Source organism: Psammomys obesus, unplaced genomic scaffold, assembly GCF_907164565.1.
Source record: "Psammomys obesus unplaced genomic scaffold, mPsaObe1.curated_primary_1811, whole genome shotgun sequence".
Taxonomy (NCBI): domain Eukaryota; kingdom Metazoa; phylum Chordata; class Mammalia; order Rodentia; family Muridae; genus Psammomys; species Psammomys obesus.
In genome coordinates, this window is record NW_026591598.1 from 15,603,134 (window position 1) to 15,616,788 (window position 13,655).

At 51.0% G+C, this 13,655-nt stretch overlaps 1 protein-coding gene across 4 annotated transcripts in view; it reads right to left on the bottom strand.

The window, feature by feature from the left end:
• Alpl (alkaline phosphatase, biomineralization associated) overlaps positions 1–13,655 on the bottom strand; it is a 52,619-nt gene that overhangs the window by 28,559 nt on the left and 10,405 nt on the right. The window contains exon 1 of one of the 4 annotated variants that reach the window (XM_055611197.1): positions 1,762–1,844. The exons of 2 other annotated variants lie outside the window; for them this stretch is intronic. The gene's annotated coding sequence lies outside the window, so the exon portion shown is untranslated. Of the gene's footprint in view, positions 1–765; positions 825–1,761; positions 1,845–13,655 lie in introns of those variants that run through there. One more of the 4 variants, XM_055611199.1, reaches the window with a different exon arrangement.

The window sequence follows — 13,655 nt, forward strand, 5'->3', positions numbered from 1 at the left end:
CATTCCACTCGAGCCTGGGACCAGCTGTCAGCGTCAGGCTCCCAGCAACTGGGGTGTTTGAAGCTCCTAGCAGTGGGGGGCGAGAGGGGCCGGAACAGAGTAGGCGTAGTGTCTCAGGCCTGTTGTCCTAGCACTTGGGCAGTAGAAGCAGGAAGACCAGGACTTGCTGTATGGTCAGTTCAGAGCCAGCCTGGCTACATGATCACACTGACCACTCCTGCCATTGCTGGAGAAGTGAGAACTCAACAGGGCGAAGACAGTGAGAGTCACCGGTTGTGATAAGTGACAGCAACTCAGGCAGCACAGTTCAGATGGGTGGAGGCTGTCCTTGCTCCCAGGGCACCGAGCAGTGAAATAAGTTGGCCAAGGTCACACAGGGCGCCTACCTACTATGTGCTCAAAGCGCCTACTATGTGCTCAAAGCCTTCTATGCCATCTCCCTAGGACCTGGTGTGGGCAGAACTCTTGGAACCTACAATAGAGGAGGCCCAGGGCTCCTACAGCCATGTGAGGGAGCAGGGAGCTGGCTAGCCCTGGTGGACCGCTCAGGCAATGCCTTTGCCACCTAGCAAAGGGTCCTAGGTAACAGGACCGCCTCTACACAGGCAAGAGCTGTGACACAGGATCACCATGACAGCAGAGTCCCCAGGCTCAGCCTGGGCTGGGGGTTCTGGCAGAAAGAAACCCTCAATTCAGGCCACTCAGGTTCTCATCTGGCCGCTCCTGCTTTGAATGTGACCTGTTAAAGGTTGGTAGCACCCGCACCTGCCTTGCTCTGCTCCTCCTTCGTACCACTGTACAGAGAGAGTGAACCACAGGGGCTACCCAAGGCTAGCCTCCCATCCCTAACTCAGGGTGATCGCTCCACAAAGCTTCCAGCACCAGCTCACGAGGCAGGACCTCTTCGGTGCTCTCAGCTGCCCTCACGGTGACGTGGTGACACCTGCTGTCACACGTGACTACTCTGAGTCCATTCCCCTTCCCAACAGAAGCCTCACTCCCTTCAGCTGCCGGGGGCAGGGCGACCAGCAGATGCTGGGACTGTCTCCATTGAGATGGCAAGGCACTATGGAAGTGAAGTGGGGACTAGTGGGGGAGCAATGGCCTGTAGCCTGGAAACCTACAGGAAAACCATGAGCTGTTGGACCATGCTGTCCAGACCCCAGACACAGCATGCCGGGAGTTCACCTCTGAATGGGAGCCAGTTCATTTTCCTAATGTTTGCTTTGGCTCTTCTGTTGCCTGGAGCCCAGACTCTGCCCTCAGAACCCGAGTCCAGAGGGTTTCCCTCAGCTCCTCACACTGTAAACAATCACACCAGGTCTTTCACACTTGGCTGGTTACTTCCACCAAAGGGAAGAAATGGAACAAACAAGCTAAAAGTGCGTGGACACACTGTGTGTGAATGGCACAGGGGTGGGACCCACGTGTATGGAATCCATGGCCGTTCATGGTGATGCATGTCTGTGATCCCAGTACTCTGGAGGCAGAGGCAGGAGGAGTGCTCAAGTTCAAGGCTAGCCTGGGCTACAAAGCAAGTTCCAGGACTGACAGGGCTATACAGTGAGACCTTGTCACAAAAGAAAGAAAGAGAGAGAGAGAAAGAGAAAGCAGGCAGGGAGGGAGAGAAGGAGGGAAGGAGGGAGGGAAGGAGGAGAAGAGTTGGAGGGGAATGTCTGGGCAGGATTGGCCAGCACAGTTAGAGACACACACCTTCCCTCAGGCTGTCATAGGCTCCATTTACCATTTACCATTGCGCACCTTCAGCTAGGGCAGAAGTGTCCACCCTGCCCACTGGGTCCTCCAGCCTAGGAGTCACTCAGTCCTCAGGACGTCACTGGTACAGAACTGTATAACATTCATCTCAGAGGAGAAAGCAGAGGCACAGAGGGGTGACATGATTTGTCCAAAGGCCCCTGAGCTACAGAGGGGAGGGATAAGCCACATCCCAGATGTTCCTGGCCACGAGCATGGGGAGATCTTTGCCCCTGGTCACTGGGTAGCGGGGGTGGAGCTGGGCTGTCATTCCTCTGAGGCTGTTGGTTTCGCCTGACAGCCTTCAAAGCGGTTTTGAAGTTAAAAGGAACAGATACAGTGTCCCGGGATCCTTGCTTGTCCCAGCGCTCAGGGACATCAGCAACAATCTCCCACAGACAGCTCACTGTTTTGCTGCCCAACAGCCTGGGCATCTGGGCCTCAGAGGATTTCCTGGAAGCCCTGTCATCCCAGATGAAGTACCCAGCCTTTCTCACAAGTCTGTTCTGCACTCCTGAGACCCAGCTGATGTGGACTTCATACCTCCTGTGTCTCCGGGCCTCCTCTCTGGTATTCAAACAATGGGCCCTGGGCTGCTGTTTACTGAGCCCGCTACTGCCCACCAGGGGCCAACAAAATAGGTCAAACCCTTGTCAGTGGTAAGGCAACTAACAAGGAAATGAACCTTGCTAAGGGAAAGCCAGGTCAGTGTGATGTAAAAAGAGACAGAAGAGAAGGGAAGGGAGGGAGGGATGGAAGGAAGGAGGGAGGTAGGGATGGAGGGATGGAGAGATGGAGGGAGGAAGGGCTCAGAGAAGGGCTCACCAGAACCCAACTCCTATGGCTCTACAGCACACACCATGACACTCACCGGGGCTGGCTGCACTCACACCTCCTGCAGGAAAGGAAACGGAAGCTGAGAAGCCAGCCACGAGCCTGGGCAACACAGAGCGCACACACGTCGCAGAGCGGGCCCCTGGAACTGCCTCTGGACCCAGCCCGTCTTTCCAGCCAGGCTGGGTCCTCCTTTCCTGGGGTCTCCTCAGTCTCACTCCATGGCCTCAAAGCCCACTGGGCTCTCTCCCACACCACATGAGCCCCAAACTACCAGCCCGTTCTTGTCCTGTCTCCTCCATTAACTTCTGGCCCATCTCTAAAGGCCTGTTTGCCTGAAGCCTACCAAAGCGGTCGGCACACGCCCAGGTCGCACAGCTGGAGCACACATGTGGGGTGGGGGCTTCCAACGAGCTCCTCCATCTTGGCTCAGCTGCTAGTCTTCCCAGCCCTGGGTGTGGGTGAAGGAGGATCTTGGTCCTGGAGGCCTTGGACCTGGGTCCCTGCTATCCCCACCCTGCCCCAAAGTCCTGATTCGACAGAAGGGCCCACCCTAAGGCTTGGTCAATAGGATGTATGTGCTTGCCAGGTGTTATTTACTTGTTTTTGCAGTGTTGGGATGAAACCCAGGGCCCGGCCCCTGACAGGCAAACGCTCTACCACTGAGCCGTACCACCTGTACTTTGACGTAGGTACTGGCACGCTCATCTTCATTTTAGGGTACACAGAGATGTGAAGGTCACGCAGCACAGGAGTGGTGTTGCTGGGTCTAAACTGTTCGGCTCTAAGTTCAAGCAGTTTGCTATCTCGTTGTCACTCAACACAAAAGTCACTTAACATCCAACACTGGCCCCAAAGGAGGCAGCCTGGGGTTTTCGGGCTTCTCCCCAGAAGGAGCCTAAAGTCCGAAGCGGTTATGTGACCCTCACAACATCACACAGACAGCATGTTGAAGAATGGGGACAAGTACCCAGGGGTTCCGGTCGCCAAGGGGATGGAGTCCTGCAGAAAGACTGATGAAGAGAAAGCAGTCGTGCAAAGGCCCAGGGGCCATGAAGGATGGAAGGAATTGTGAGTGATCCAGTGTGTGTCCGGCTGGGAGGAGCAAGTGAGGAGGTTGATTCTGTGTGCGTGTGTGTGCGTGTGTGTGTGTGTGTGCGCGCGCGCGCGCGCGCGCGCACGAGTGCATGTATGTTTGGAATTTTTGGGATTTGGGAGAGGTATGTTTGGTTTTGGTTTTGTGAGATGGGCTGCCTTGACTTTCTTCTTCTTCTTCCTCTTCTTCTCATTCTTATCATCATCATCATTTATTATTATTATTATCGAGACAGGGTCTCTCTACAGCCCTGGCTGTCCTGGAACTCACTATGTAGATCAGGCCGGCCTCAAACTCAAGAGACTACCTTCACGGTCTTGACCTCTTAATTCTCCTGCCTTGGCCTCCCAAGGGCTGGGATTACAGATGTGAACCACTGTTCTCTCATTCTGGTTTGATTTGCTCGTGTTCTTCTCTTCTGCTGTTGTTTTGTTGTTGTTGCTGTTGTTTTAATTTTAAACATTACAAAATGTTTAAAATTCAAGGCACAGTTCAGTGGTAGAGCACCGGCCCTGGGCTCCATCTTGGCACTGCAAAAATTAATTAATTAAATAAAGGCCTAGGTCAGTCTCTTCTAGACTGAACTAGAGCCCAGGGTGCTGACTCCAGTGTGTCTGTGACCAGCTTGTGACTCTGTTTTGGAGGTCAGGTCACTGTGCTCCGGGTGTGGTGGGGCAGGCCAGGGCCTGCACACCTTGGTCAACAATGAACAGAACGGGACTGGGGATGTAGCTTAGTTGGTAGCGTGCTCCCTAGCACATAACAGGCTGAGAGCTGCATCCCCAGCATCACGCAAGCAGGTCCTGGTGACGCAGTGACCCATGCCTGTAATCTCAGCACGTGGGAGACTCACAAGATCCAGGTCCTCCTTGCCTATATAGCGAGGCCAGATTGGGTTCTATCAGACCCTGTCTTTAAGATAAACCAAAAGCAAATATAAAGCAACTAAAAAGACAAACAGCAACAACTAGCAGGGGTTGGTTCCTGCACCCCCACTCTGAAGCCGACCCCAGATAACCAGAGTAGATGTGACTGGGCTCAGGCGACTGCGAGCAAACTGAAGCTCGCAGCACACGCACCTGCAAGAGTGGGGGAAGGGCCACAGGAGAGCCAGAGTGAATTCTCGGCTCTCCTTTTGCTCCAGGATGCCCATAGACCGGGACAGGCAGACACTGTCTCTGGACCACCACAGCTGGGTACCCTTTGGAATACGCAGCCTAGGCAACATCAAAGGCGTGAGGGATCACGGGAAGGAGAAGGGGGCCCACACAGTCACCCCACACGTGTCCTACAGGACAAGGAAGGGCTCTGATCTGGGTAGACATCCCTCTGCCTCGAGGCTCCTCCTTGGGGTGAGACAGTGAGGCGCAGGCCTGAGCTACCAGCTGCCTGTAGAGGGAACCTACCACACCAAACCTGAGCACCAAGCCAGCCCATGGGCCAGGTCTTTATCGTGGTCTGTCCTCTTCTTTGGGGTGAAGGAGCTAAGCCTACTCCTTCTTCTCCAAACACAGAACCCAAAAAGCAGGTGAGCCCTAAGTAATGCACCCCAGCTAAAGAGCTGGTACCCACAGAGCACAGTGACTTGGAAAGGCAGATAGCCATCAGAGAGAACACTGGAATCGGCTGTGTGGTGGACAAGCGACTCCAGATAAGCAGTGGGAACCCAGAAGGGAAGAGGGGAGGAATCTTAGCAACACAAAAAAGGACCCTGAAAATGCTAAAAATCAAAGAAAGGAACCCTGGAAGGAATAGACTGCAGAGGCAACTCACTGAAATAAGCAACATGAGAGACTACAAATTCAAAGCCATCCAGGCAGGAGCCAGGGGAGCCCCAGGGGACAGTCCTGACTTCTGGGAGGGAATGGAGTGAGATAGCTCAGCAAGTGAAGGCCTGCTCGGCTAGTGTGAACTGCATCTTCAACTTAACTGTAAAAGAATCATTAAGCCTATAGAGAAAACCATAAAAGGGTATTTTTGTTATTTCACACACACACACACACACACACACACACACACACACACACACAAATGATCAATTGGACTTGATTAAAATCATAAAATTCAGCTGGGCCCGGTGGCACATGCCTGTAATCCCAGAGCTCAGGGAGGCAGAGGCAGGTGGATTTCTGTGAGTTTGAGGCCAGCCTGGTCTACAAAATGAGTCCAAGACAGCAAGGCTACACAGAAAATACTGTCTCAGAAAAGAAAAGGAAAACTGTAAAATGCACATTCTTTAAAAGCTATTTTAGAGAACAGTCAAGATGGCTAAGAGAAAATAAAAATAGGCCATTGCCACTGAATTCGATCCTGGGACCCCCCCACGGAAGCACAGGTTTAGCTCCCCAAAGCTGTCCTCTGACCGTCACACAGGTTCTGCCACCCTTGAAGTGTGTGCATGCTCACACATACTAAATAAAATGAAATTTAAATCTAAAGACATTTAAGAAACCAACAGACAAACTGCATGAGGGGATTAAATGTTGACACCAGGTGTGGCCGACAGGACTGCTAACTAGTCAAAAAGGCATTCCCTGGGGCTGATAATAAAATGCACAACCGCAAGCTGGGCGGTGGTGGCACGCACCTTTAATCCCAGGTGTCAGGAAGCAGACGCAGGTGGACCTCTGAATTTGAGGCCAGCCTGGTCTACCGAGTGAGTGCCAGGACAGCCAAGGCTACACAGAGAAACCCTTTCTCAAAAAAAAAGAAGGAAAGAAAGAAAGAAACAAAGAACTAATGAAGTTCTTCACAAAAAGATGGGCACCAGGACAAGAAAGTAAGGATCAGGAGTTCAAGGCCAGCCTCAGCTACATGAAGCTTGAGGCTAGCCTTCTCTAAATGAGACTCTGCCTCAATAAACAAACAAACAAACAAACAAAAGAAATAAATAAGATTGGATGTGGCCCAGCACCCAGGAGACAGAGACAGGCATATCTCTGTGAGTCTGAGGCCAGCCTGGCCTACCTGATCTACATACCAGAGTTCCAAGCCAGGCAGCACTGAAATAGTGAGACCTTCATCTTAAAAATATATGTACGGAGCTGGAGAGATGGCTCAGCCATTAAGAGAACTGACTGCTCTTCCAGAGGACCTGAGTTGGATTCCCCGCAACCACATGGCGGCTCACAACTGTCTGTAACTCCAAGATCTGACACTCTCACATAGACAAACACTCAGACAAATCACCAATGTACATAAAAAATAAAAAAAACTATATAAAAAAATATTCAAAATGACAAAACTAAAAATATATGTATGTACGATAAAATAAGAGAGAATAAATCAACTGGCAAGACCAATCATTAACAAGAAAACAGACAAGCTTAGAATTATTGCGTATTGGTCACAGCAGCATCCGACGTCACTGCGACTTTTTTAGCCTGGGTCTCCCTGTGTAGCCCTCGCTGGCCTGGAAGTCTGTATGTAGACTAGGTGAGCCTTAAACTTACAGAAGATGCTCCCGCCTCTGCCTCCTGACTGTTATGGCCAGCACCATCACACATGCTCCTGTGTATGAATGCACACATTCCAGAACACGTGTGACGGCTACTGGCGGCCTCGGCATTTGGGACAGGGTCCCATTGGCGCTGTGTACACCAAGCTGGCTAGCCTGTGAGCTTCCAAGGTTCTCCTGTCGCGGCCTGTAGGAGTGCTGGATTACAGGCGGACGCTACAGCATCCAACTTGACATGGGTTCTGGGGAGGTCTGCACTTCCTTAGGAGGTCTGACATACCTGTACCACGTGACCAGCAATTCCACTATAAGTACTTCCTCGAAGAAATGCAAGTCTTTCTGCATAAAGAGTCCTACAAGGGCATTTAAAGGAGGCTGGCTTTAAATGTTTCAATCTGCCAGTCTGGGCTGTTTGTAACAAGTGAATGAGTCAACAGTCCTTGCAATAGAAAAAGGGGCCTCTGACCCCACAGGCAGGACTGCATCTCAGAAACATAAAGGAGTGGCAGAGTTTACTGTACAAGGCAGACAGAGACAGACAGAGAGAGACTCCGATCATAGACAAGAGAACTACATCAGTGAGTAAATGCTAAACCTTTATGTAAATACATGTTAAAATGTAGATTAAATGCACACATTCCGAAGACTAGAACTCACCAACATAGGCAGACGAAAAGAACCTAAATAAAGAAACAGAGATCACAGAGAAAAAACTTTCCACAAAGAAAACGCTGAAGATGACCTCACCAGTAAATGCTACCAAATTTCAAGAAACAAATGTTCTTGATTTTACTCAAACTTTGGCAGAGGGAGAGTAAAGAAACCGCCATCTAGTATGATGACCATGGTCACCACAACCCTCAAGCCCAGGGAAATGGACGATTCGAGACAATATGTCACCAGCGCAAGTTGAATACACTCTCAGCAAAGCAGCCAGGTCGCTCCCAGAAGCGCAAATTCAGAGGCTTTTCACGGGAAAGTCTTTTATATGATGAACGACATTAACAGATTAAACAAGCAAAGCCATATAATTATACCAAGCATCTCGGAATCATTTAAACGGCATTTAATCACTCCAAACACAAATTAAGATTCTTTTAAAATCTCCCAGTAGGGGCTGGGGGTGTAGCTCAGTTACTAGAGTGCTTGCCCGGGGCCCTGGGTTCCATGCCAGCACTGTATCAAACGAGGGAGGTGGCTCACTGTGGCCCCAGCACCTGGGAGCAGAGGGCAGGAAGATCAGAACTTTAAGGTCACCTATGGAGTTCAAGACACCTAGTGCAACCACTGTATGTACATATTTGTGTGTGTGTCTGTGTGTGTGTCTGTGTGTGTGTTGGTCCCCTCCTTCCACCACGTAGGACCCGAGGATTGAACACCTGTCTTCATTCAGGCTTGGAAGCAAATGCCTTCTCACACCTCAACCTTTCTCTCACTGGAAGCTGGGGTCACTGATTAGCCTGGCCAGCAAGCTCCAGGATCAGCCTGCCTCCCTTTTAACAATGCTGGGATTACACGTCTCTCTCACCAAGCCCTTCCTCTACAGGCCCAGAGGCTGAACTCAGAGCTCGGCAGGCACTTGGCTATCCAGCCTCGTGCTCATCAGGGCTTCTTTCCACATCAGCAAAAGTCTGAGAAGCAAAGCCAACAAGTGTGAATGGAGGCTGGAGCACAGCTCCGGGGAGTGTCTGCAAGCTTGAGACTCTGGATTCCATCCTCAGCACTAGGTAAAAGAAACAAATATTGTGGACTAGTCATCCACAGGAGACACTTTACAGACTTGAGGATACGAGTCACAGATACATGCAAAACTATGGCTGAACCCCAGCAATGGAAGATTGAGAGAGGACAGTTAGAATTCACGTACGGTGGGGCTGGAGAGACAGCTCAGCGGTTAAGAGCACTCACTGCTCTTCCAGAGTTCCTGAGGTCAATCCCCAGCTACCACATGGTGGCTCACAACTATAGGTAACGGGATCCGATTTTCTCTTCGGGTGTGTGTAAAGACAGAGCACTCATACTAAATAAATAAATATTTAAAAAAGAATTTACATGACACTCTCTCATGAAGTCAAACGTGTATTTTGTACACGCATCTACATATACATGATTCTAAATACTAGCTCCAAAGGAAGAGTGGAGCATGGGAGAAAGCTCAGTGACCTCAGCTGCTCAGAACCCTCTGGAAAGCATGCAGCAACCCAGTGGAGAGGAGACAGAGACAGGAAAATTCCTGAAGCTCACCAGCCAGCCATTCTGAGCTCTAGGCTCAGAGAGAGACCTCTTGCAAAGAGGGAAGGTGGAGAGCAACCGAGGAAGACACCCGAGGCCGACCTCTGACCTCCACATAAGTGCATACACGTGTGCACGAACCCAGATGCACTCAGACACCCACACTAAGCACACACATATACACACATGCAAACATATACATGTGTGAGTGATGAGAAGCCATATACACGGCGTCAACCTATAAATGTATTGTATTAATACTAATAAATAACAACAAAGATCAACAGGCCGAGCATGGTGGTGCATGCCTTTAATCCCAGCGTGGGAAGACAGCGAGACTGTCTAAATAAATAAATAAACACTAATGGTGAAAAAGCAAGAGAGCTGGATGTCACAGCACACACCTGCAATCCTAGCACAGGACAGGTGGAGGCAGGAGGATCAGGAGTTCAAGGTCAGCCTCTGCTACCTAGTGAGTTTGAAGCCAACCTGGGCTATATGAGACACTGTCTCAAAAACTGGGGCTAGCTCAGCAGCCCACAGCTGACAGACTAATTTAAACTTTTTCCCCCCTAAGGGAGTTTGGCGTTTATAAAGAATTTGGATTTTTAAAGAGACTGAATTTCTTTTTAAAGAGACAACTTTTAAAAGTGTTTGAACTTGTAAGGCTGTGGGACTTTGTAAGTTTGTGAAATGTTTTCTACTGTCAGGTTTATATTAATGTGTGCTCTTTGGGATGAGCAAGAAAGGAAAGGCCGTGGCTTAACAGTGCTGTGTCTGTGCATCAGGCTAACAAGAGGTCAGCCGTCTTGGCTGGTTTTATGTCAGCTTGGCAGAAGCTTTGGTCAGAGAGGAGGGACCCTCAATGGAGAAAATGCCTCCCTAAGATCGGGCTGTAGACAAGCCTGGAGGGCATTTTCTTGGTGATTGATGGGGAGGGGCCCAGCCCATTGTGGGTGATGTCACCCCTAGGCTGGTGGTCCTGGTTTCTGTAAGAAAGCAGGCTGAGCAAGCCATGGGGAGCAAGCCAGTAAGCGGCATTACTCCACGGCTTTGCATCAGCTCCTGCCTCCAGGCTCCTGCCCTGTTCCAGTTCCTGTCCTGACTTCCCTCCATGACCAGCGATGAGGTGAACTGCAAGGCACGTAAACCTTGTCCCCAGGTTGCTTTCCTGGTGCTTCATCACAGCAATATCAACCCTAATTAAGACATGAATTTATCTACATAAGCAACCCAGTTACGGAGCAGTGATAAGAGTGCTTGGAGACAGGTTGGCCATTAACCATAAATAGATGGATACCAGTCTATAAGACACAGTAACGAGACCCTCAGCAAGCATGTGCACCATGCCAGGCAGACGTAAGAAATGCTGCTCGGGCTGGAGAGGTGGCTCACAGGTTAAGAGCACTGTCTGCTCTTCCAGAGGTCCTGAGTTCAATTTCCAGCTGTTGTTAAGGGGCCACCAACAAACAAGAGACCTCTCACCTCCGCAGTGGCCTGGCAGGTCCTGTCCATTCACCATCCATCTGGGTCAAAGGCCACATGTCCCAGGTCCTACCCATCTTTCTGACATCACCCCTAGCTCCATCCCTCTGACCTCTGTGCCAATTTCTCTTCCCTTAACCTTTTCCCCCTTTCTTTTGCTTTGTTTTATTTCTGAATTGTTTTTGAGGTAGGGCCTCATGTAACCAAAATTGGCCTCCAACTTACTATATAGCTGAAGATGACCTTGAATGTCTGACCTTCTGGCCTCGCAATGCTGGGATTATAGGCCTGTGTCACTGTGCCTGGTTTATTCTCTTCTTATGGCTTAGGGTTTGCCCTTGACCTCCTAGAACACTCTTTGTGGGGCTCCTCTCTCACCCTCCAGTTCAAAGGCCACCACCTCCACAGTCCCCTTACCCTTACCCCAGTTCCAGAGTTGGCAGCCCAGGGAGTCCTTTAATCTTTCATAAGCCTGTTCCTGGTCTTCCCTGCTCCGAATGGAAAGGAACAGTTAGCTTCTGCTGTCTTTCCCCAGGCGACAGAGCTCAGGCAGAGAGCCAGGCACTGCTGTGACTCCTGAACCAGACCTGTCTATAGGATAAGAGCCACCTGCCCTAGGGGCCGTTTCTGTCCATGCTGCCACAGGTTGGCTATGTGGCCTTTCTCATACTTCCTCCACCAGAAGCACTGGTTTTGTGTAGGTTGCTGAACCTGGTCAACCCCTCCAACTTGAGAACGAACATACCACCCCAAGGCCTTGTAGGCAGCAGGCTAAAGAAAAATCTGTGGAGAGGCTGGGGAGCACCTTGGCTAGAATGCACAAAGCCCCGAAGCCCATCTGGAACACTGCATACACCAGATACACAACTGTGAGCCCAGGACTGGGGAAGCCGAGGCAGGAGGATCAGGAGGAAAAGGTCACAGTCAGCTACATCATGAGTTTGAGGCCAGTCTATGTTAGAGAACCTGTCTCAAAAGATAAAAGTAGGGGCTGGAGAGACAGCTCATTGGTTAAGAGCACTGGCTGTTCTTAAAGAGGATCCAGGTTCAATTCCCAGCATCCACATGGTGGCCCACAACCATCTGTAATTCCAGTTCCAGGGGAATCTAGCACCCGCTTCTGGCCTCTCTGGGCACCAGCCATACGAGTGGTGCACAGAGTCATGTGCAGGCAAAAACACCCACAGATATCAAACAATACAACAAAATTTAAAAATAAATAAGTAACATAAAACTATATGTTTGTTGAATGGCTAAATGAAGGTTGTCTACCCTCCCTACTCCCCAACTCTTCTCTGCACTCACAGGGACCAGAACACTGGCACGACTGAGAGGCTGTTGAAATGCCACTCCAGCAGGAATTTCTTGGGACATGGGTGCCTTGCTGGAGCCACTCCAGGCTGAGAGGAACAAAGCCCTACCTAGCAGGGCTGCCTCTGTCCCAGGCGGCATGTGGGCTAGGCTGCCACCGCCACTGGAATGGGCATTTTCCCTGGAGTCTACCCTGGGCAGCTGGAATGTGCCACAGGACCCGGAGGCTGGCAGAGGTCTGCTCTGTGAGCACTGCTTGGCCAAGGGCCATGGGGAAGCACTTGATTATTCCAATGGGGTAGCTGCCCAGGGGAAAGGCAGCACTTCCCCCCATAGGGAAGCAGGGCAGCCAGCCCGGCACAGCCTGGGAGCCCATGGCGGAGGAGGAGGAAATTGGAGAGCAAAACTCTTGCATAAGTCACTGCAGGGAGATTCCCCCAGCCCAGAGGACTCTGGAAGCAAGAGACAGAACCTCTGCAGAATCAGGCCCAAGGCCAGAGCCCCGGCTGGAGGCTTGGCCAGTACTGCCACCCAGGTTCCTAAGCTTGGAGTGGCCTCCCCCTGACCCAGAGATACCAGGATTGCCCTACAGGGCCTCCACCCTCCCCAGCAGGCATCCCAGGGTACAGGTAAATGCTTCGTGTCAGCTCGGGGCCGGGGGTGGCTCAGTGACCCCCTGGAGTGTTATATAGTCTAATCTCGCTGCTTGCTCAACTCCTGTCCCCCCTAAGTCTGGCTCCAGAAGAAGCAACAGGTTCCAGCGTTCAAGCATCCAGCCCACAGAGATTTCTCCAGAGGCTCTGAGCGATCCTGGCACAGAATCCAGAGCCAGTCTGCTGGCGTTCAATTTTAGGTTAACGTTTCAGCTGCATGACCGTGGACGTATCTCTTCCCTTCTTCCTCTGTGCACCGTCACCTTTGAGGAAAGGGATTCCAGAACCTACTTCTTGGAGGCATTTGATGCTAATGAGAAAGGACAGGTAACAAGGCGTCTTAGCAGCCTGCACTGTGTGGGGCTTTAGTAAATGACAGCCCTCAGCAGTCACAACACTAGTAAGCAGATTAAGGAGAACCGGGTTGGGAGCTCAGCACCAAATATTCCCAAGGGAGACATAGCATCTCTTCCCCAAAGTCAAGCCCAGACTTTTACAAACTAACCCAGGAAACAAGCAGAAAGAGACTAGGCCCTGGGTTTGAATCCCAGCACCGCCATTAGGCAGCTGTCACCCTGGCATCAGGGTTTCTGTTTCTGTGTGACAAACACTGCATGGCTCCCACCCACTTTGAAACTGTGAGAGTGAGACCTTCCTCCCCAGCTTAGAGAGATGGCAGTCGGGGCACTGTCAGCTCTGGGTGGTGCCAGCCAGAAGCTGACGTGTTGGGTTTGCCCCAGAGGGGTTAAGTGACAGGTCAGTCGCCTTCTCTCTGGACCCAGCCTCCAGGAAAATAAGGGAGAGGCCTCAAGGAAGTGAGGATACCGCTTTT